The sequence below is a fragment of the Schistocerca nitens genome, chromosome 2 (assembly GCF_023898315.1).
Source record: "Schistocerca nitens isolate TAMUIC-IGC-003100 chromosome 2, iqSchNite1.1, whole genome shotgun sequence".
Classification (NCBI taxonomy): domain Eukaryota; kingdom Metazoa; phylum Arthropoda; class Insecta; order Orthoptera; family Acrididae; genus Schistocerca; species Schistocerca nitens.
This window is the reverse complement of record NC_064615.1, coordinates 523,233,408-523,258,519: the sequence shown is the minus strand read 5'-3', so window position 1 is coordinate 523,258,519 and position 25,112 is coordinate 523,233,408. Positions and strand designations below refer to the sequence as shown.

The 25,112-nt window shown below is 44.1% G+C and overlaps 1 protein-coding gene across 4 annotated transcripts in view; it reads left to right on the top strand.

Moving 5' to 3' along the window:
* LOC126236505 (pleckstrin homology-like domain family B member 1) overlaps positions 1-25,112 on the top strand; it is a 1,102,343-nt gene that overhangs the window by 281,419 nt on the left and 795,812 nt on the right. For all 4 annotated transcript variants that reach the window (XM_049945868.1, XM_049945867.1, XM_049945865.1 and 1 more), the window contains one exon: positions 18,731-18,783. The gene's annotated coding sequence lies outside the window, so the exon portion shown is untranslated. The remainder of the gene's footprint in view (positions 1-18,730; positions 18,784-25,112) is intronic.

The following is a 25,112-nucleotide window of genomic DNA, read 5'->3' as shown; positions in this document are numbered from 1 at the left end:
AAGAGCATGCGTTGTCACAAATGATGAGTTCACAAAGGTACATGTATCACATTAGAACAATCTAAATAAAATGTTCAAACGTACCTACGTTCTGTATTTTAATTTGAAAAATCTACCTGTTACCAACTGTTCGTCTAAAATTGTGAACCATGTGTTTGTGACTATTACAGCGCCATCTATCACAAAGCGAAAAAAGTGGTCCAACTAAAACATTTATACTTCTTTACGTACTACACGAATATGTAATAAGAAAATGGGGGTTCCTATTTGAAAAAAAAAAAGACGCAGTTGATGGCCGTTTAACCTATGTCAGCGTCATCTGGTTTCCCCCTTCAAGCTAGACCCGTTCCTTGTAGTTTTTTCGTTTGACGCTTATTTCGTGAGATATTTGGCCCGGTCACTATCAATGGACTACCCTTTATACCTATTACCGTTAACTTGAATTTAAAGGATAACTTTTGATAGCGACATCTCGCTAATGCTGCTCACGGCGAAACCACGCTTGTTAAATTGAAGACCGTGCCAGGACGTTTGTGGTGGGATGGCGACTGTAGCCGTTAGAGCTGAGTGGCACAGAGAGGGCTGTGCTGGGGGGGACGAGCCGCGCTGCCAGCAGCGGCAGATAAGCAGGCGCAACAGCGGCGCGTGGGGTCGAAGGCCCCAGAGGCGAGCACCAGCAGCCAGCGGCCAGCGGCCGCCACCGAGCACCACTTGCCGCGTGCCGCCCACTCGAGGGCTTCCGCTGCTCCACGCACTCCACGCCTGTTCAGCCGATACGGTGCTGACAGGAGCACGCCGGCCACTTGCTGCCGCTCTGCAGCGACGAGGCGGCACGAGGCTGCTACGTTGACTCACCTAGCCTTTTATTTAACCAATAGTATTTCTTTCATTTTGCTGAAGAGATGGGGACGTCAGATGGTACACTACTCATGCGCAGAATAACTGTTGTTGTTGTGGTCTTCAGTCCTGAGACTGGTTTGATGCAGCTCTCCATGCTAATCTATCCTGTGCAAGCTCCTTCATCTCCCAGTACCTACTGCAGCCTACATGCTTCTGAATCTGCTTAGTGTATTCGTCTCTTGGTCTCCCTCTACGATTTTTACCCTCCACGCTGCCCTCCAATGCTAAATTTGCGATCCGTTGATGCCTGAGGACATGTCCTACCAACCGATCCCTTCTTCTAGTCAAGTTGTGCCACAAACTTCTCTTCTCCCCAATCCTATTCAATACCTCCTCATTAGTTACGTGATCTACCCACCTCATCTTCAACATTCTTCTGTAGCACCACATTTCGAAAGCTTCTATTCTCTTCGTGTCCAAACTATTCATCGTCCATGTTTCACTTCCATACATGGCTATACTCCATACAAATACTTTCACAAACGACTTCCTGACACTTAAATCTATACTCGGTGTTAACAAATTTCTCTTCTTCAGAAACGCTTTCCCTGCCATTGCCAGTCTACATTTTATATCCTCTCTACTTTGACCATCATCTGTTATTTTGCTTCCCAAATAGCAAAACTCCTTTACTACTTTAAGTGTCTCATTTCCTAATCTAATTCCCTCAGCATCACCCTATCTAATTCGACTACATTTCATTATTCTCGTTTTGCTTTTGTTGATGTTCATCTTATACCCTCCTTTCAAGACACTGTCCATTCCGTTCAACTGCTCTTCCAAGTCCTTTGCTGTCTCTGACACAATTACAACGTCATCGGCGAACCTCAAAGTTTTTATTTCTTCTCCATGGATTTTAATACCTACTCCAAAGTTTTCTTTTGTTTCCTTTACTGCTTGCTCAATATACAGATTGAATTACATCGGGGAGAGGCTACAACCCTGTCTCACTCCCTTCCCAACAACTGCTTCCCTTTCATGCCCCTCGACTCTTATAACTGCCATCTGGTTTCTGTACAAATTGTAAATAGCCTTTCGCTCCCTGTATTTTACCCCTCCCACCTTTAAAATTTGAAAGAGAGTATTCCAGTAAACATTGTCAAAAGCTTTCTCTAAGTCTACAAATGCTATAAACGTAGGTTTGCCTTTCCTTAATCTTTCTTCTAAGATAAGTCGTAAGGTCAGTATTGCGTCACGTGTTCCAGTATTTCTACGGAATCCAAACTGATCTTCCCCGAGGTCGGCTTCTACTAGTTTTTCCATTCGTCTGTAAAGAATTCGTGTTAGTATTTTGCAGCTGTGGCTTATTAAACTGATTGTTCGGTAATTCTCACATCTGTCAACACCTGCTTTCTTTGGGATTGGAATTATTATATTCTTCTTGAAATCTGAGGGTATTTCGCCTGTCTCATACAGCTTGCTCACCAGATGGTAGAGTCTTGTCAGGACTGGCTCTCCCAAGGCCGTCAGTAGTTCCAATGGAGTGTTGCCTACTTCCGCGGCCTTGTTCCGACTCAGGTCTTTCAGTGGTCTGTCAAACTCTATACGCAGTATCGTATCTCCCATTTCATCTTCATCTACATCCTCTTCCATTTCCATAATATTGTCCTCAAGTATATCGCCCTTGTATAGAGTCTCTATATACTCCTTCCACCCTTCTGCTTTCCCCTCTTTTCTTAGAACTGGGTTACCATATGAGCTCTTGATATTCATACAAGTGGCTCTCTTTTCTCCAAAGATCTCTTTAATTTTCCTCTAGGCTGTATCTATCTTACCCCTAGTGAGATAAGCCTCTACATCCTTACATTTGTCCTCTAGCCATGCCTGCTTGGTCATTTTGCACTTTCTGTCGATCTCATTTTTGAGACGTTTGTATTCCTTTTTGCGTGCTTCATAACTATTCTCTTTATTCTGAAGTTGATGATTATAATTTATTTCGAGCCATTGTGAAGCTTCGATAACTTCGTCATGGACCTAAGATATTAGTGCGAAATCAGTAGTCTTGGGCACCGGGTGTACCAGAAGGAATTGTCAATATTCAGGGATGTTGTACGAACGATCACTCAGAGCAAAAATGTCTAGTTAACATGGGCTCTGAAACGCATACTGTCATCACTTGTTCGTCTTAGATACTGTGAAACCCATCTCTTCTACGGAACAAGTGCTCATAGCCCTTAGGATTTGAATTTTGGAGCCTATGCTTACTAGACTTTCTTACATCGAATGATCTTTCCTGTCATAACATGAATATTGACCATTGCTCCTGGGAATACGGATTAAGAATGATGTGCACTTCTTGTTACCCTCCCGGGTAGCTGTACATGTCAAAGCGCCACTTCCAGGCTTTAACTTTCCCTTTACAGAAGGTGAGCTCTGGTGTCGAAAAGTCTACAGACTGAATTCCTGTGAAACACTAAATTTCAGTACTTGAAAATAACTGGCTTAGCTTCCGGTTTTGCCGGCCGCTGTGGCCGAGCGGTTCTAGGCGCCTCAGTCCGCAACCGTGCTGCTGCTACGGTCGCAGGTTCGAATCCTGCCTCGGGCATGGATGTGTGTGCTGTCCTTAGGTTAGTTAGGTTTAAGTAGTTCTAAGTCTACGGGACTGATCACCTCAGATGTTATGTCCCATACACCTTAGAGCCATTTGAACCATTTGCTTGCGGTATTCATGATCATAGAAGTTTGAAATATCTTAAATACGCAAGTATTATTCGCAATGGGCAATCAGACTTTATGAATTCAAGGACAAGCAGGTTCTAAGTAATTACAACAATTATTAGTTACTTGGGCGAGATGGCGCCTAAGGAGATATCGCCCAAGCCTGTTATTTGCGTTCAAATACCCACTCGCACGTCCACTATCATACTAAGGGTATTGGTGGTACAAAGCAAAAGAACATGACACAATATTTGAACAAAAATGAGTGATGATTCTCACTAACAGAAACTTTCATCCATACGTGCGTCTTAACAGATTGTGGCTAGGAGGAGGAAAGTTAAAGAAGGAAGCGACGCGTGGAAATATGTCAGACAAAAGACGGATATTGCTTTAGAAATATATCTTGGTTACTAAACATATTTTTTATTATAATTCCAGTTTTCGATCGCAATGTTTATTTGTAAGCAGGTAATAAATTTCGGTCGGTAAATATGGTTCACCACACTGAAATGGTTAATGATTTCGACTGCATCACATTAATTACGTGATAGGTGCAATGCAACGCGTTTATACTCAAGTCTGAAGATAGTCACTACTTACCGAAATTAATTACTCAATTACAAATAAAGGTTGTAACCCAAGACTGGGATTATAATAAAGCTAATATTTCCATAGATATCTGAAAACTTTTTCGTAACTATGTCACAATTTGTGAACTGAACATATTCCTGCAAGTTTTAAGCATTATTACTTTGTTTCGCACATCAATCCTTTCTTCATCGCAAATAACACCTTTCATAGTGAGATTGTTACATTTTTTCTTAAGAAAATGGGTTCACTAAAATACGAAAGAGAGAGAAAAATACTATTATGTGATGAATTCTTCTCGGGTTATCAGCCGAGTGGTGGCGTCGTCTTGTCGCAACGTTTCAATGAGATTCGTACCCATCATCTTCTGGCGAAGTCAGAAGGTGATCGGTACGAAACTCATTGAAACGTTGCGACAAGAAGATGCCGCCACTCGGCTGATAACCCAAGAAGAATTCATCGGTGAAATGCGCCGAGAAAGACTGCAATCGCATGTACTATTATGTGGTTGTGGGATGGGGAGTTGCACCAGGACAGATGGAATATGCCTGGCTGATTAACCACGAGGATTGGTCTGCCGTCCCACGTGGATATGGTTTTTAGGCGGTTTCCCACATCTCAGTAAGTGAATACTGCGTTGGTACCCAAGTCCCGCCTCAATTACACGATTCACAAACATTTAGAAAAGCTTCTCTCAGTTTGACATGATCAGCATAGACGGTTGGACTATACGTATTCGGTTCCCTGGAGAGAGATGGGAGGGGGAGGGGCGTGGGATGGGAGGGGAGGGGGTGTAACAGGGTTGCGACAGAAAGGGAATCCGGCCAGTCTTTAAAACAAAGCATGCCAAATGCGTTAATAACCATGCCGATCCTGCTCCGACTCCGGACAGAAGCACAAGAAAACGTATCGGAAGACGACGTGGTTGCTGCCTTGAGACCGAGGACAGGTTTGACGCACCTCTCCACGCTACTCCGTCCTGCGCAAGCCTCTTCGTCTCTTTATTACTGCATCCTACATCCATTTTAACTTGCTTTTCATACTCATTTCTTGGCATCCCTCTACTATTTCTACCCCCTACACGTGCCTCCTACATTACATAATAACCTAAAATCTATCAAGACATAAAGTCACGCTGTTTATAACGTTAGGTATTAAAAGTGGAAACAGAAACGTATTGATGTCTTAGATACTAATAAATAACACTAAAAATAAAAGATGGAAACTAAAATTGGGGAGGAGAAGAGTAGTGTAACGACGCAGTCGGTAACTAACTAGGAGCGTAATGGATGATCGTACACAACTAATGTCAGTGACGAGGGCTTGGTGTGATGTTGTAACGTTTAATACATTTAAACGTTACTGAGGGCTGCAGTCACATCATAAAACCTACCCAATCGTGGTAAATGAGATATGTGGCGGTGTATAAAGTGCTAGTCAAAACAGCACCACCCGGCGTAGTTATCGGAGATAAACTGAATATGTCTACCGCAAATAACGGAGTGAATTTATCGTAACTGGTGCAGTGTCTGAAACACCCTCTGTAAGTCAAGTTAGGCTGATTTTAAAACAGATGGAACTCGTAGATCCAGCGCAAAATATAATTTTTCTACCTCGGACGAATACACGACCTCACGAAACAGCTCTAATTTTTAAACTATTGTGGATGGTTGAGTTTCTAACAAACCATGGCGCATTTAAAATTATTGACGATGTCTTACTTTAAACGACCTGAAATTTTTGTAGACGCATCATGTTCCCATACAAGAGATCTAAAATTTGGAATCATGAGGAAAAGTTGACAGAGCATCTAATTCTTTTGCTCCGTTTGTTGGATGTTCCCCTCTTACACTCGGCACAGTGTTGTAGTGCCCTTTCAAAAACAAATCTGTTCACGTTCGTAAAACTGTCAGGGTTATTGGACACCGTGTCTCAGGAAACCTTCACACGTGCGGCTGTACTGTTCGTTTTCCTTCTGTATTCCGAGTAAACCAGTAGAATATGTAATTTATTTTTTTTTTCGAAAAATATTTTTCTTCTTCAAACCATTTTACGCACGTGAACTACATAGGCAAACAAAGCTAAATTTCGTGTATGTCCCTTTCATAACTGTATCGCGGAAGAGGCAACATTGCGTTTCCTCCTCATATGATACAGAAAATTTAGTCGTTAGTGTATGAAATAACGAACTTCTGATATGGCAAGAGAGAGTTCGATGACCAAAAAAACAGAAATTATAAGTTCTACATGCGCTAATTACTTCGAAGAGTGATATGCTGTTCAATTCCTTTCTTTTAGATGTAAGATAAAAGCACGAGAAATGACTATGACTGTAGTCCCATTTGAAGAAAAAAATGTTGGTAACCATCTGACTGGCTGTCATGGGTATGACGATACAATGTCGTTCAGTAAGAACTATCTCAAAATTCATCTAGGAGAAAATTGCTCTGGTACACGTTGGTAAGAGCTGTGCAGACGTGTGCTGCTATGTCGCTTCAAGATCACTCAGTGAAGACCGCCCAAGCTGGATGTCACAGCAAACTCTCTTATTCGTTTCTGTAAATGCTATACATCACTTTCCCAGAATCTTCCCCACAAATGTCTAACGTTCGTTATTCCTAATACTGATTTCATGTGTTCTACCCATTTAATATAGACTTACAATATTGGTGCTGGTGGCTTCAAAAGTTAACTCCTCCCGTTCTGACAACAGTATAGAAAGCGACAAGTTTTTGTCGCTGATTCAATCTAATTAATTGTCCCTATATACTAAGAACATTAGAAAGTGGCTGCTTCCTTCGGGATAGTAACTACGTTCTGTTGGCTATAAGTCTCCTTACTAAGGTTCTTTCTATTCCGGCCACATCGGCCAAAGACTCTAGAAAAAGTCTAATTCCACAGTGCAAACACGTAAACTCCTAAGGAATTTAACTTCCATGGTCGTACCGTCGTCTTGAGGATTATTATTTCATTTGCATTAACCAGCCGCAGACCTTACACAGCAGCCTACGGTGGACTAAATAACAGGCGGTGTAATAGGCAGTCATAAGGGGACAAAGCATGCCACAACGAGTATCTGTTACTGAGTAAACATACTATTCGTTTTAAATTGGTTTGTGTGTTCTGTTGTGGACATCGTTTCGGTTACAGTGGCCGTAACTTTTGCAAATGGTGAAGGGACCAATGTTAATCCGCAGTGCTTCGTGATGCAATCGGTCCCAATGGAGGATGGAAGATGTAAGATGCCCTTTGATAATTCTACTCGCTTTTCAGTATGTGCGTACTTTCGGCCGCTTTTCAGTATGTGCGTACTTTCGGCCGCTTTTCAGTATGTGCGTACTTTCGGCCTACGTGTGCGAAATTTTGAAAAAAATATTCACTCGACCCATAAAAGAAATATTCTAGTTTGTGAGTAGTTTGTTCGTGATGACGACAGCGATAACACCAATCGGAAGCTCAGGAACATTATGCAGGTGATGCTTTGAAATCAAGAATATTTTACCTAGGATATCGTCGTGAAAGATTAAAAAGGACATCCGTAGTTTCGGAGTATACAATTTAAGAGAACAGCGTCTGTTTCCAGAATAATTTATTCACTCTGCAGTGGAGTGTGCGCTGATTTATTGGAAGAAGTAGAGCTGTGAGGACGGGTTGTGGATCGTGCTTGGATAGTTCAGTCGGTAGAGCATTTTTCCGTGAAAGACAAAGGTCCCAGGTTGAAATCCCGATCCGATACACAGTTTTATTCTGTCAGAAAGTTTATTTGTTGTTTCCAAGAAGGTCGCTGCAGTTTGGCGGTTGATCGTGAAATGTTACGAAAAGTGATTGCTTCTATTTCAGACTTCGCCGAACGAGCGTTGTCACTGGTAAATTATTCCCTGGCCGATCAGAATTCAAAGGCTATCGCTTAAATGTTGCGGTGAACTACTTACCGAGTACAGAAATGGTTGACAGCTATACTTGCACGATTCGTTAGTAATTGATTAAAATAAACTCATAAAAACATGCAAATTAGGACCTAGGACAAATACAGATAGTCAAAGAAAACTGAGAAGAACTGTAACAGTAAAATAATTTGGGTTGTGGAAATAATAGTGGCATGTGAGAGTTTAAAGTCAGTCGGCAGTGCGTATCGTGTTAGTGCTCGGTATTTCCAGGCATGGAAACACTATAAATTCATAAAATTTGAAACTTTTATGATAAAACAGCGTACGTTTTAGTATCTTTCAGTTGTGAAAACTGCTTTATAAAGGACAGCGTATAACTAGTGATGGAACAAGCGCATATCATTTTAAAAGACGATTATATCTAGAAATACACATGAAACAAGTTAAATCACTTAAGCAACTTCATTCACTTAATAAAAGCGAGACTTCTGGTCCAGACTGTATACCAACTAGGTTCCTTTCAGAGTAGGCTGATAAAATAGGTGCATACTTAACAATCATGTACCACCGGCCGGCCGGGCAGGCCGAGCGATTCTAGGCGCTACAGTCTGGAACCGCGTGACCTCTACGGTCGCAGGTTCGAATCCTGCTTCGGGCATTGATGTGTGTGATGTCCTTAGGTTAGTTACGTTTAAGTAGTTCTAAGTTCTAGGGGGCTGATGACTTCAGAAGTTAAGTCCCATAGTGCTCAGAGCCATATACCACCGCTCGCTCGACGAAAGATCCGTACCCAGAGATTGGAAAGTTGCACAGATCACACCAATATTCAAGACAGGTAATAAGAGTAATCCACTAAATTACAGGCCCATATAATTGTCAACATGCAGAAGGATTCTGGAATATATATTCTGTTCAAACATTATGATTACCTCGAAGAGATCAGTTTGTTAACAGACAGTCAACACGATTTAGAGAACACCGTTCTTGTGAAACACAACTAGTCTTCCCACACACGAAGTGTTGACTGCTGTTGACGGGGGATTACAAATTGATTTTGTAATTCTAGATTTCCAGAAGGCGTATGGCACTGTACCACACAAGCGGCTTGTAGCGTAAAGGCGTGCTTATGGAATATCGTCTCAGTTACGTGACTGGGCTCGTAATTTCTTGTCAGAGAGGCCACAGCTCGTAGTGACTGACGGCAAATCATCGAGTAAAACAAAAGTGATTTCTGGCGTTCCCCTAGGTAGTGTTGTAGGCCCTCTGTTGTTCCTTATCTAGATCAACGATTTAGGAGAGAATCGGAGCAGCCATCTTAGGTTGCTTGCACATGATGCTGTAGTTTATCGTTTAGTAAAGTCATCAGAAGATCAAATCAAATTGCAAAACTATTTAGAAAAGATATCTCTATGGTGCGAAAATTGGCAAGTGACCCTAAATAATGAAAAGTGCTAAAAGGAAATGAGTGCTAAACGTAATCCATTAAAGTTCAGTTACACGATAAATCAGTCAAACCTAAAGACCATAAATTCAACTAAATACCTATGAATTGCTATTACGAACAACTTAAATTGGAAAGAACACACAGAACATTGTGTGGGGAAGGAAACCAAAGACTGCGTTTTATTGGCAGAACATTTAGAAAACTTAACAGATCTACTAGAGAGACTGCCTATACTACGCTTGCCCGTCGTCTTTTGGAGTACTGCTGCGCGGTGTGGGATCATTACCAGATAGGACGTACATCGAGAAGCTTCAGAGAAAAGCGGCACGTTTTGTACTATCGCGAAATAGGAGAGGGAGTGTCACTGACTTGATACAGGGTTTGGGGTGGACATCATTAAAAAAAAAGGCGTTTTTCGTTGCGGCGAAATCTTCTCACGAAATTTCAATCACCAACTTTCTCCTCCGAATGCGAAAGTATTTTATTGATACCTATCTACATAATAAAATAAGGGAAATCAGAGATCGCATGGAAAGGTACAGCTGTTAGTTTTTTCCGCGCGCTGTTTGAAATTGAAATAATAGAGGGTAATCGTGAAGATGCTTCGATGAACCATGTGCCAGACACTTAAGTGTAATTTGCAGAGTATTGCTGTAGAGGTAGACGTATGTTGTGAGACTGTTTCTATTAAACAATATTCAACCTATAACAATTTTTTCTTACACACTCCGTGACTTCCGTGAACGGCAATATATACTATATTGAGGTTCAAACAACAATTTACCTCTACTCATGTTTATTGTTTAAATATTACATCGGAAATGTTTAACATACAGGACTTTCATTTCTTAAACTACGACGATATGTAAAGCGATAATTTTTTTAAAGAATAAGTACCACTGTAATAGCGGATACATTTTAATGGTGACACAGTATTCTGACACTAAGATTTATTGCAGAGGTTAAAGCTTCGTGGAGGCGTGGTGGAAACCACCAAGCTCAGGTTAACCCAATATTTTATGTTTCAGCAGTATCTTTTAGTGGATGGAAATAATAATAAATTACAAGGTACTATGTGTTAAACAGTTACGGTTATAACAGTAAGCAGATCATACGCTCGCGCATTTGTCATTGTGTTACTTTGAAAATAAATTATCTACAATGACGTTTGGCACTATTAAAGCACACCAATGAAAAGTAGTGTCCTAAATACTGAAAAAAACCTAAGAATCACGAAAGTGGCGTGGAATAGTATTAGTTAATTTTTAAACCAGCAAATAAAACAAATAAGTTAAAATATTTCAGGAAACAAATTCGGTTTTCAATCGAAGTATTTTTATCCATTTGTTGGATTCTGGTGTGACTCGGAGCTTACCTTTGTTATTAAGGACTACTATTTTTTATTCATGTATTCATTTTGTTCTGTTTCTAGCAAACAATTACTACGTATAATTTTGCGTTTATTATGAACTGAATAGAATAATTACAGAGAGAAATCGTAAAAGCCGAACACAAATCTTTATTTTTAGAATCCTTAGTTGATACAAGTATGCAATAACAAAAAATTCCACAAACTCACTCGTGAGTTTTCAACACACAAGATTTTTCTCAGTGGTAATGTTGGAGAAAAGAGAAATGTTAAGTTTTTGTTTCGTTATTTAATGCTACGTCCATTATGGTATGTTGGAGAAAAACATTGTGTTGGCAGTTTTCAAGATGTGAGAGTGAGTATTGTTCAATACTTTAGAAAATTAATATAATTAATCGCCTCGCAGAATATAAATTCATACAACAAAGTCATAACGCAGTGAGAATGGAAAGGCAGACCTGTGGTTAGTGCGACACTGCTCAGTCGCGCCGTCCGTGACCTCTCGTCACTTGTTTATTTCAGTCGATGCTGTCAGACACCTAGGGGCGCTCCGTAACGTCAGCATCAGCTACTATTGACGTGTTTGGACGACAAAAATAATTGCAGTTGAAAACTGAGTATTCGCCATTGTGTACTCGTTTTCTACGCATGGTCATTGTGAAATGACAATTGGTTTGTTATTTCCCATCGAGATTGCCGCATTATTATAGAGAGAAAAAAATATTCAGAGCAGGTTTCTGTTACAGAAGACGTCGCTACATAGAGTAATGCAAACCTTTACAGAGGGGCCTAGGCTGAGTGTTTTGACTTAAACATGGCTGAAGAGGTTGGAAAATCAGCCAACCAGTTGCAAACAAAGCTTTATTAGCCCTTGACTTAGATTTCGATATTTGTAAAAATATCTTTTTCAGAAAGAGTGGGCCTTGTTAAATCACATTTGGCCTTAGTCTCTGGCGTGATGTATACGTAACTTACGCATATATTTTATCCTGTGACTCCTGTTAAAATCTTACGTTGACAAGAGCCTTTACAGTGGGCATTTACTAGTGAGCATCCATTCTGAAGTACGATATATGTAACCTGGCAGCTATCTAAAGCTCTTGTTTTATCAATTCTATATATGACAAGAGTCGTTCGGCTTCATCTAATCTAATGTACAATCATGTGATGTAACAAGGCCCACTCTTTCTGAAGAAAATATTTTTACAAATATCGAAACCTAGGTCACGGTCTAACAAAGCTTTGTTTGCAACTGGTTGCCTGATTTTTCAGCCTATTCAGATTTAAACAGTTGCTGTTTCGCAGCCATGTTTAAGATTTTGAAATTGTCGGAAACTTACGAGGAGGCTTTTGTTGACATAAAAAATCTTGCCACTTCAAAGTCGCTACTGTCAGTCTCAAAATATGAACTACAAGATCTATGCCTGTTTCTTGCACAATGAGACAAACAAATTGGACCGTGCGAAACAGATCCTCTCTAGTAGCTACAGAGGTGTTTCACAAACCAGCACTCCATGTAAACGTATAGAAAACAATCTGCAGGAGTGATGTCTGTCGGTTTCGCTGACCTTGGGAACTGACCTCCACTTTCAAACTTATCATTAAGGAGGTCGCGGTCAATGTAGCGTGGTCCAGCGTTTTCCCGAAACTACGTCTTATGATTGAACAAAATTATTTACTGTCTCCTACAACTGTGGCAGAGTCTCTGGTACTAAACGGACGCCTTTCAGACAGAATGGCAGCCCGTAAGTTCCTATTAGTTGATCTTGTTCAGTTCAAGCCCACAAGTTTACGCAAAGTCATTTCTAGTGATCTTTAGTACTTACAGTACGGATTTGCTTTACTCCAGACATTGGTACTGCAGCATCTGACAACACAAACTGCAAGTACGTAGTCCAATTTCGTAGTGCTGTAGTGAATTGGCTAAACTAATTTCTGTGTTCAAATGTGGTTGACGCCAGTGTTTCTATTAATTATAACAGAAATAAAATTTTTGCCCCCAACGGTACTCTCTACAGTGTATTTCTGAAAGTGTGCATTTTACGAGTCAGTTGACTGTCGCTCGTACGTGAATCTTCTCTCATTCGATGAAACACAGTCGCCTTAAAATTTATTCAGTAAAAAAATTCCTTTCTCGACAGCCTTACTCGTCTCGGTGTCTCAAATAACAAAGCTCCTCGCAAATAATTTTCGATCCAAGACGGTAACCGTTTTCCAATTAAGATCATACCGCCTTTATGAAACATTTACAATCCTTCGGCTTTCCGAGCACTTCCTACTGCTGTGCCGTACATCAAACGCGTACCTACACGTTCCCACAACGATTATTCTGCATCTTTGACAGACTGCCGCAGTTGTAGGAGACTGTAGCTCATTTGTTCAATAGTAAGATGTAGTTTCGGGGAAAACAGTGCACCGTTCCACATTGATATTAGTGTCTGCGACCTCCTTAATGATGTCGTTATCGTTAGATCGAAAGTAGACGTCCTTTTACAAGGTCAGAGAGATAGGCTGACCTCGCTCCTATAGACTGTTTTCCATAGGTTCACATGGAGGTGCTGGTTTTTTGAAACACCTCAAGAGTTACTAGAGAGGATCTGTTGGGTAGGGTCCTTGTCTCATTGTGCAAGAAACAACAAGCATAGACGAGGGAGAGGCAAAATGTTGTACGCCGTTGTAGTTCAGGTACTGAAACTTGCAGTTGCGACTTAGAAGTTGCTGACAGCTCAAGCTATTAGAAGTTGTGAGATTTTTACACTCCTGGAAATTGAAATAAGAACACCGTGAATTCATTGTCCCAGGAAGGGGAAACTTTATTGACACATTCCTGGGGTCAGATACATCACATGATCACACTGACAGAACCACAGGCACATAGACACAGGCAACAGAGCATGCACAATGTCGGCACTAGTACAGTGTATATCCACCTTTCGCAGCAATGCAGGCTGCTATTCTCCCATGGAGACGATCGTAGAGATGCTGGATGTAGTCCTGTGGAACGGCTTGCCATGCCATTTCCACCTGGCGCCTCAGTTGGACCAGCGTTCGTGCTGGACGTGCAGACCGCGTGAGACGACGCTTCATCCAGTCCCAAACATGCTCAATGGGGGACAGATCCGGAGATCTTGCTGGCCAGGGTAGTTGACTTACACCTTCTAGAGCACGTTGGGTGGCACGGGATACATGCGGACGTGCATTGTCCTGTTGGAACAGCAAGTTCCCTTGCCGGTCTAGGAATGGTAGAACGATGGGTTCGATGACGGTTTGGATGTACCGTGCACTATTCAGTGTCCCCTCGACGATCACCAGTGGTGTACGGCCAGTGTAGGAGATCGCTCCCCACACCATGATGCCGGGTGTTGGCCTAGTGTGCCTCGGTCGTATGAAGTCCTGATTGTGGCGCTCACCTGCACGGCGCCAAACACGCATACGACCATAATTGGCACCAAGGCAGAAGCGACGCTCAACGCTGAAGACGTCTCCATTCGTCCCTCCATTCACGCCTGTCGCGACACCACTGGAGGCGGGCTGCACGATGTTGGGGCGTGAGCGGAAGACGGCCTAACGGTGTGCGGGACCGTAGCCCAGCTTCATGGAGACGGTTGCGAATGGTCCTCGCCGATACCCCAGGAGCAACAGTGTCTCTAATTTGCTGGGAAGTGGCGGTGCGGTCCCCTACGGCACTGCGTAGGATCCTACGGTCTTGGCGTGCATCCGTGCGTCGCTGCGGTCCGGTCCCAGGTCGACGGGCACGTGCACCTTCCGCCGACCACTGGCGACAACATCGATGTACTGTGGAGACCTCACGCCCCACGTGTTGAGCAATTCGGCGGTACGTCCACCCGGCCTCCCGCATGCCCACTATACGCCCTCGCTCAAAGTCCGTCAACTGCACATACGGTTCACGTCCACGCTGTCGCGGCATGCTACCAGTGTTAAAGACTGCGATGGAGCTCCGTATGCCACGGCAAACTGGCTGACACTGACGGCGGCGGTGCACAAATGCTGCGCAGCTAGCGCCATTCGACGGCCAACACCGCGGTTCCTGGTGTGTCCGCTGTGCCGTGCGTGTGGTCATTGCTTGTACAGCCCTCTCGCAGTGTCCGGAGCAAGTATGGTGGGTCTGACACACCGGTGTCAATGTGTTCTTTTTTCCATTTCCAGGAGTGTATGTCAACAGAAGCCTCCCCATAAGTTACCGAAAATTTCAAAGCACTGTTAAACTCCAGCGCAGATGTGTCAGTGACGAGGGAGAGGTAGGGGAGGGGGGGGGGGGGAGGAAAGAGAGAGAGAGAGAGAGAGAGAGAGAGAGAGAGAGAGAGAGAGAGAGAGAGCGCATAACGCTTTTGCAAGGCACTCTTTCCTCTATCCTTGTGTTAAATAGTCTGTTATGCAAATGAAATATTCAAATAATAAATTCAACTTTTTCATTGTTTGTTGAATGTGACGATTTCCACATAAATGTGTTAATGAAAAAGAGCGTTTGGCGTCAATGGCCGGGAAGCGCCTTGCGGGGCAGGTCCGGCCGCCTTTGTGCATGTCTTATTGCATTCGACGCCACATTGGGTGACCCGCGCGCCGGATGGGGAGGAAATGATGTTGAAGACAGCAAAACACCCAGTCCCTGAGCGGAGAAAATCCCCGACCCAGCCGGGAATCGAACCAGGGCCCGTAGGACGGCAATCCGTCACGCTGACCACGCAGCTATCGGGCGGACAATGTGTTAATTTCATTCGGAAACATTGCATGTACCATAATGTAATGTATTTATGTGTCTGTGCCAGTTATATTTGCGTAAGTAAAAATTCATTCTGTCTGTGGTTGGGCTATTCAGTTGTCACCTGACGATCGCCTAGGAAGCCGAGAACCGGTTCGTTATCAAATATTATCTGGAGAACAGGAGAAGATTGTTCACTTTCTAATATTATAGTTACAGTATCTATAGCTGCCCTCCGTATGTCAAATGCGAATGATTTCAATACGAACTATTAACATACCAAGTAGAAGAAACATACGGTATAGTGTTTCTACATGATACACTCCTGGAAATGGAAAAAAGAACACATTGACACCGGTGTGTCAGACCCACCATACTTGCTCCGGACACTGCGAGAGGGCTGTACAAGCAATGATCACACGCACGGCACAGCGGACGCACCAGGAACCGCGGTGTTGGCCGTCAAATGGCGCTAGCTGCGCAGCATATGTGCACCGCCGCCGTCAGTGTCAGCCAGTTTGCCGTGGCATACGGAGCTCCATCGCAGTCTTTAACACTGGTAGCATGCCGCGACAGCGTGGACGTGAACCGTATGTGCAGTTGACGGACTTTGAGCGAGGGCGTATAGTGGGCATGCGGGAGGCCGGGTGGACGTACCGCCGAATTGCTCAACACGTGGGGCGTGAGGTCTCCACAGTACATCGATGTTGTCGCCAGTGGTCGGCGGAAGGTGCACGTGCCCGTCGACCTGGGACCGGACCGCAGCGACGCACGGATGCACGCCAAGACCGTAGGATCCTACGCAGTGCCGTAGGGGACCGCACCGCCACTTTCCAGCAAATTAGGGACACTGTTGCTCCTGGGGTATCGGCGAGGACCATTCGCAACCGTCTCCATGAAGCTGGGCTACGGTCCCGCACACCGTTAGGCCGTCTTCCGCTCACGCCCCAACATCGTGCAGCCCGCCTCCAGTGGTGTCGCGACAGGCGTGAATGGAGGGACGAATGGAGACGTGTCGTCTTCAGCGATGAGAGTCGCTTCTGCCTTGGTGCCAATGATGGTCGTATGCGTGTTTGGCGCCGTGCAGGTGAGCGCCACAATCAGGACTGCATACGACCGAGGCACACAGGGCCAACACCCGGCATCATGGTGTGGGGAGCGATCTCCTACACTGGCCGTACACCACTGGTGATCGTCGAGGGGACACTGAATAGTGCACGGTACATCCAAACCTTCATCGAACCCATCGTTCTACCATTCCTAGACCGGCAAGGGAACTTGCTGTTCCAACAGGACAATGCACGTCCGCATGTATCCCGTGCCACCCAACGTGCTCTAGAAGGTGTAAGTCAACTACCCTGGCCAGCAAGATCTCCGGATCTGTCCCCCATTGAGCATGTTTGGGACTGGATGAAGCGTCGTCTCACGTGGTCTGCACGTCCAGCACGAACGCTGGTCCAACTGAGGCGCCAGGTGGAAATGGCATGGCAAGCCGTTCCACAGGACTACATCCAGCATCTCAACGATCGTCTCCATGGGAGAATAGCAGCCTGCATTGCTGCGAAAGGTGGATATACACTGTACTAGTGCCGACATTGTGCATGCTCTGTTGCCTGTGTCTATGTGCCTGTGGTTCTGTCAGTGTGATCATGTGATGTATCTGACCCCAGGAATGTGTCAATAAAGTTTCCCCTTCCTGGGACAATGAATTCACGGTGTTCTTATTTCAATTTCCAGGAGTGTAGTTACCATCATTCAGAATTAAAAAAATCTGTGTTCGCTGCTCAAAGATACACATGCATTAGTGTCCGCCCTCTTCTTCTGTGATGAAATCGCGACTCGTGAAATGTACTCCATAATATTGAAAGCGTTGAGGAACCCTCCTGGTTCACACGCAGTCAGCTACCAACCGCATACTCCTGAAAATTTATTTGAGCTGGGTGCAAGCAGCGCACATGTCGCTGAATGGTGTTCCACCAGACCTGCTCAGTACATTGACAGAAGGGAGGATAGGAGACGAGACGGATTACACATTTTTAATTTTGAAATGATTGAAGAAAGCAAACAGGTCAGTCCCCGGTTTCGGTAACGACTCTTAAGGCAAGAGAGAGGATCGGCGATCCCTGTGATCATATGTCAGTTCTGGTTTACCAGAATAACCATCCACCATGTAGAATGCCAGCCTGCGGGAGCGAGGCGAGGCTTATTCCCTTGCAATTCTCATTTTCCACGCGACAGCGTATGTTCTCGTTTTTTAACACTTGCCGCCGACTACGGCGATAGTGTTTGTACTATACCAGTTACTATTGTCTAGCACTGACTGGGTAATAGGTATGCACCTCTGTGGCCAGATTCTCCGCTGTTACAAAGCGTGGTATTACGCGTCGGATGCCAGTCAACAGTGCGTAGGTGCCGACGGCGAAGGTATCTGGCCTCGACAGTTCCCTCCACCGAGCGAGGTGGCGCAGTGGTTAGCACACTGGCCTCGCATTCGGGAGGACGACGGTTCAATCCCGTCTCCAGCCATCCTGATTTAGGTTTTCCGTGATTTCCCTAAATCGTTTCAGGCAAATGCGGGGATGGTTCCTTTGAAAGGGCACGGCCGATTTCCTTCCCAATCCTTCCCTAACCCGAGCTTGTGCTCCGTCTCTAATGATCTCGTTGTCGACGGGACGTTAAACACTAACCACCACCACCACCACCACCACCACCACCACCACCACCAGTTCCCTCCAAACCGAGGTACCAAGGTACATCCTTGATTTACGGTGGCACGTAAAATGTATGAAACGGGAACCACGATATCGCGCTTTCAAAAATGCAATTAAATTGCTATTCTTGCGCGTTCTGCGGTCAACTATTGCACCGATGATCAATAAAAGGTCCGACAAGGCACGTCATACGTTCATCTTGTTTCTCTCTCTCTCTCTCTCTCTCTCTCTCTCTCTCTCTCTCTCTCTCTCGAGCGCGCGCCCTCGCTCCGTGTGTCTCTCTTCCAACACACAGCTGACTCAGTTGCTCAGGAATGTAAAAGCGAATATGCATTTGTGTAGTAATATAGTGCCAGTAGCTTCTGATGAATTAGATATTTAATGATTAATCTTTATGAACTTCAGCTAACACTAAAGATAAACATTGACACTCGGTCATCTCATTTGTTTCAGGCAACCTCATCTGCTGCGGATTTCAGAAAAGGTGTTGCTAATGTGACTGCTTGGTGAGTACTAGAATGTCATTATCAAGTTAGTAAATCAGTGTCCACAGAGATGACTTTTTACTGGATGCGAGTTTTGCTAGGAATATGAAGATGACGACACTGAAATATCTTACAAAGCGATATACGAACGGCTCACTGGTTTAATGTTTTGAGGAAGTAACTTCAGTCAACAAAGACGGATAGATTAACGTAATGAGTAGAGGCATTTGATATAAATTGACAGATATAACGTGCAAATTGTAAAAACTAAGATTGTTTCTTTATGACATATACGGTGTCCAACTCAAATCTATCACTCAGGTCTAGGGTATTGGCCTTTACGTTGTTGATCCATGCCTTTCGTAATCGTCATAAACTGATGAGTTTAATAGATCTTTGAAGCGATAAGACAACTGCCAAATTTGTGTATCACTCATACAGGGGTTAAAACCAAACCATGTATCCTACTTATTAGTACTTATTAGACTACAACCTTAAAATATCCGCCGGCCGTTGTGGCCGAGCGGTTCTAGGCGCTTCAGTCTGCAACCGCGAGACCGCTCCGGTCGCAGGTTCGAATCCTGCCTCTGGCATGGATGTGTGTGATGTCCTTAGGTTAGTTAGGTTTAAGTAGTGCTAAGTTCTAGGGGACTGATGAGCTCAGATATTAAGTCCCATAGTGCTCAGAGCCATTTGAACCTTAAAATATCCACTAGTTCTCCAATACGGAATTATACATTGGAAGCGTAGTCACGTTTCGAAAATCTGTCTCTTCATCCGCAGTGACAATTTTATCGTATTTTATATACGTTGAAATTCGGCGATTCTCTATGCTAATTTCTCTAATCAGACAACACAAAATTTAAGAGATCATATTTCACGCTTTCTATATGAAACTTTGCAACTTACACACAAAGAGTTTCTTCCTGTATGAGCCCACAGCTCCAACGTAAATTCTGAATGAATACTAAACCCATTTTTTTTGTTTATAGTAGACAGTCAAGAATTATTTTATACAGATGAACTTTATTTAATTATGTATTACATTATTGGCCAATTTCGGCATGTGACTATTTTCAAATGAAGTTGTGCATTAAGAAACGGTCACAGGTCGAAACTGACTCGTGATGGAATACAAGATAGAACAACGTTCTTCCATTGTATATCAGTTAATTTCTGACAGCCTACGGCGGACATATAAAATAACATTGTAAACCAACATATTTCGAGACAATATTCGCGAAATAAGGAATGTCAGTTCGGTGAACTTCAAATGATTAGGTATTCCTAGCCTTTTGAAGCCAAAAGCGTTTCGTCTCACCTGCTAATAGTGCTGGAACTCAGAATATAAAGACCTTTTGACCGAGCGTAAGTAAAACACGACACTGTCGCGACTGAAGGTAAAGACATTGCTCTTAGAGAATTATCTGAAATAAATAATTGTAAAATGAGTGGGAGCTTCTTTATCCTGTATTACGATCATGGAAAATCAAAAATTAACCACCTGAATCTACGGTCTCACATGATACGTTTTGTTCACTTATTCAAGCTGTTCATTGTATCTGATCATATTCACAGGATAACCCTGCAGTCCTCCAATCTTTTATACGCTACCATAGAGCTCCTATTATATTCGAAGAGTGTGTTGCACTCTATTTACACCTACTGTCGCAATTGTTCAAGGAACGTTCTGGACGTATTTGATCTTATTCAATGTTCCGTAAACAAATTTCATGGGTGTATTATGGGCTAAGACTGTGCGCACCATGATTCCTGGCGCTGGTATGCTACGTCACTGCCGGCGCCACTGTGGTAATTGCCGCTTTGTTGTAGGGCTATACTTCCAGATGATCACCACTGACGCCAAGACAGAATCTATTTTCAGAACTAAACTTAGCATCATTCATGCCTTCAATTGTGTCTTTCGGTGTACTGTCGGAGGCGGGCTGTGCGGTAATTCCAAGTGTGTGGAAACATGGGAAGTGGCAGTTTTTTTCTCATTATAGCAAACTGGTCTTTGGTGGTCATGGTGACACTAAGGATGCAACGTTGTTCCCGATTTCTGCTGCGTTCTCTGTGCTATCGACAACGACTGCTAGTCCGATGCTTCCATCCAGGGATAAATCCGTGTACAGCAGCCGCGCAGAACTAGAACGAGAAGCGTGTGCATTGCTTTGGACCACAGGTAAAGCACACAGCCGATACCTCATGTCTAACCATTTCAGCAGTTTTTGTCAATAACCTTCCACTCTCACACATGCATGGTGACGTTTACAATTTTTTCGAACATGTAGTGGGTTTGTAACAGTAGAAAATCAAATACATCAACAGTTGCTGTAAGTCTTGCTTTCTCATCCTCAGTATGCCATTCTCGTTCCTTCAACAATATTGTGCTTCGAGTGATTTCTATCTATGCTCTTTCTCGAGCGACGCACGAGAACGGATAAGGTGCATAATTTTGCAAACTGTCGACAGCATTCATCTAAAACTACGCAGGAACTGTAGGCATAACAGAAGTAAATATTAAAACGTGCACCATATTTGTTGCCTGCTCCGTAGCCGCGGTCGCTAACGCACGCCTGTGTGGTCACGCTAGACTCCGAAACTAGCCGGCTCCAATCCTAGTGATGAAAAATTTTTTCAGCATTTGGCCGACAAGGGAAAGAGAGGTGGTGACGCGAGGTTTGTGATCACGTCATTGCGCCAGTGTCCGGAATTAAATACCAAACACTCTCCACAGTGTTTCGTGCAGACAGGGCACGAGACTAATGATGAAGACCCTTCAGTTTCATGGTGACGTCAAGCCCGCGGTCTCCTTGGTGCTATTCGAGAGTAATGGGCCACGTGCCGGCACTGGGTTTGACCCCCCTTCCTTTCCCTCATCCACATAAGCATAACCCCAACACTACACTTTACACCCACTCATCTCAGTCGTTAACACCACACATTTACACACTAGACCATAACAGATCGGAGGAAGGCAACGGCAAATAACCACCACTAGGACTTTGCCTAGAACGGCGATGCGGGATTCGTGCATCTGCTCCTCTATGCACATAGAGTATGGGACTACTTTGACTTGATCACCATATTTCCTTCCTGAAAACTTACTTTGAAGGAGGTGAATCTTACCTTCAATATGGCTGAAATATTAATATGAAGGCTAAATTGTTGTTGGTTTATACTATGCGATTACTGCATTGGTGGTGAACGTCTTGAGCATGTCACATCGAACAAGTGTTTAGGTGCAAGAAGGTATAGATTATTGTCGGCCATGTAAAATCAGAAGTAGGAAAGGCAAGTGGAGGACGGATTTGTTCAAAGGGTCCTGGTAAAATGTGCTGCATCTATAAGAGGAACCTCAAGATGATGATACGAGGGGGTGCTGAAAAGTAATGCCTCTCAATTTTTATGTGAAACTTGTGAAGCTATTTAAATAAAACAAATGTTATTAACATTCTATACCTTTGTTCTTAATGTCTACATATTTGCAGCCCTCTGCCACTATGCAACTCCGAACTGTGCCATGTGTAACGCAACGCTATGTCTGTATTTGACAACTAGTTTGATTTAATCTAGTTTAAAGTTCGAAGAGTTCTTCCGCACATGGGGCACGTTCTCCTTCATCATGACAACGCCAAACGACAAACAAGCGCTGCGACATCTGCAACAATCCGACGCCTTTCGTTCACTGTCGTCGATCATCCTCCGTACCTCCCCGACTTGGCCCTATCCGATTTGCATCTGTTTCCATAAGTTCGTGAACACCTTGAAGAATTTCACTTTGATAGTAATGAAGCGATGCCAGCAGAGGCGAGGTTGAGGCTGCATCAACAAAGTCAGTCATTCTAGAGTGACGGTATCAAAAATCTGGTCTCTCATTGGGAGAAATATGTTCCTCTCCAGGATGACTACCTTCAGTAATAAATATGTAGTCGCGAAGAATAAAGATTGATAGTGTTAATAAAAGTTGTTTTACAAAACTGTTAAGGCTTTCGTGGCCACTTGTTGACAAACTGCCCATTGGCTTCTGTCTCGGGTTCTTCGGCCGACGTTCATCTAATGATTTTTCTGACGTTTCCCCAGCACGAGTGGCTGGCATTGTCAAAGCTTCACCCTCCATTGCCGGTGGTGAACTGGAGCCGAGCTCGCGGGCGCAGACTATATGTATCTGGCGCGCCAACGTCCGAGGGCTTCTCCGCGGTCATTTCCGGTGCGGTTCTCCTCTTGCTACCTGCGACGGTCGTTCGCTGCAGTACGGGAAGTCAGGATCCGTTTACCTTAAGGCTTTCCTCTTTCTTGTTCAAACTATTCGCGTGTTTTTGTATTTCCACAGCTTCTCTGAACAAGCGCGTGTGATAATGCTTCTCTACAGCCGAACTTCCGTGTCACACACAGTGATCAACCTCACTGAACGACAACTGACCGAAGAGGAAGTGTCTGTTCTGCAAAAAGGAGGGAATTTCGCTATCATCCCGAGAATTATACCTATGGAGGACATCATTGCCAACACCGAAGCAGCCATTCGGACCCTTCCCTGTGAAAGGGCAGAGGAAATACGCACTGAAACAGCCAGGATACTGCGCCGAGCAAAACCACCAGCTTGCAACCTGAAGAGAGAAGAGGTACAAGCCATTAAGAATCTCAACGCCGACAAGAGTATATTGCGCCTGCCGATAAGGGGAATGCGACCGTCGTAATGAAGACCGAAGATTATGAGCAAAATATCCGAGACCTATTAGATCCGACGACGTACCGAAAACTAAGCGCAGATCCGACGCAGCGTATCACACGGAATACGAATCGATTAATCAAGGCGTCTTCTCTGCTGGCGGACATACAGAGAAACCTGCGCAACACAGACGCCCTACCACCTCGGCTGTATGGATTACCCAAGATCCATAAGAACAACGTTCCACTGAGACCGATCGTTAGCGCTCCTGGATCACCGACATATAAACTGGCAGAACACTTGGCCTCTCTGCTCCAGCCACACGTGGCGAGGACCGACACATACATTAAGGACTCAGGACATTTCATTGAGAAGCTGAAGAAACTGAAACTTGCACCAAACGACATCCTGGTCAGCTTTGATGTTGTTTCGTTATTTACGAAAGTGCCACTCAGTGACGCTCTGGAGCACATCGGTTCCATTTTCCCGCAAGACATCAGAAAGCTCTTCCACGCATGTCTCACCACGAGCTATTTCACGTGGAATGGCGAATTCTACGAACAGCTGGAAGGCGTCGCCATGGGTAGTGCTCTCAGTCCAGTGGTGGCCAACTTCTTCATGGAACAATTCGAAGCACACGCACTGGACTCGGCGACTTGCAAACCCAAGGTGTGGTACAGGTACGTCGATGATACTTTAGTTATGTGGAGCCATGGTGAAGAACAGCTCGGTGACTTCCTAAGACACTTGAACAGCCTCCATGCCAACATAACATTTACCATGGAAGTAGAAAAGGACAACAAACTGCCATTTCTAGATGTGCTGGTCACAAGGGACGGCGAAAACCTGGGACACAGCGTGTATCGAAAACCGACACACATGGACCGATACCTGCACAAACTGTCAAACCACCATCCGAGCCAGAAAAGAGGCATGATTAGTACGCTCGTAACGAGAGCAGGACGAATATGTGAGCCGCAACACCTCAAACAAGAAATGCAACACCTGGAAACTGTCCTGAGGAGCAATGGTTACTCCACAAATTATATTAGAAGTGTAACAGAGCCAAACACTCGGCAAAGTAAGGAACCAGGAAAAGAAATGTGGGGTACGGCCTTTCTGCCATACATTCCCAGAGTGACGGACAGAATCGGCCGTATATTGCACAAACATGGCGTAAAGACGATTTTCAAACCGACAAGGAAGATCAAAGAGTGTCCTAGATCGGCGAAGGAGAAGAGAGACCCACTTGCAATGTCGGGAATATACCGTATACCATGCACATGCGGAAAAGTTTATGTCGGAATGACTGGACGATCCATTAACACCAGGATTAAAGAGCATAAGCGGCATTGCAGGTTGGGGCAGGTGGAGAAATCGGCCGTGGCAGATCACGCACTGAATGAGACCGACCACGTAATAAAATTCGCCGACACGGAAGTTCTGGCTGTAGAGAAGCACTATCACACGCGCTTGTTCAGAGAAGACCTCGTGATTAATGTACGGTGTTGTTCATTTTCTGTGTTACTCAATGCAGTACCAGGTTTTCACATGTATAACAGGTAGTAAACATAAGGACACGAGTTTTACAAAGTATCAGTTGAAGAACGTGTTAATAACACATTCACCCCTAAACATTGTCACACTCGTCACATTACAGCTGTTCTATACTTCCCAG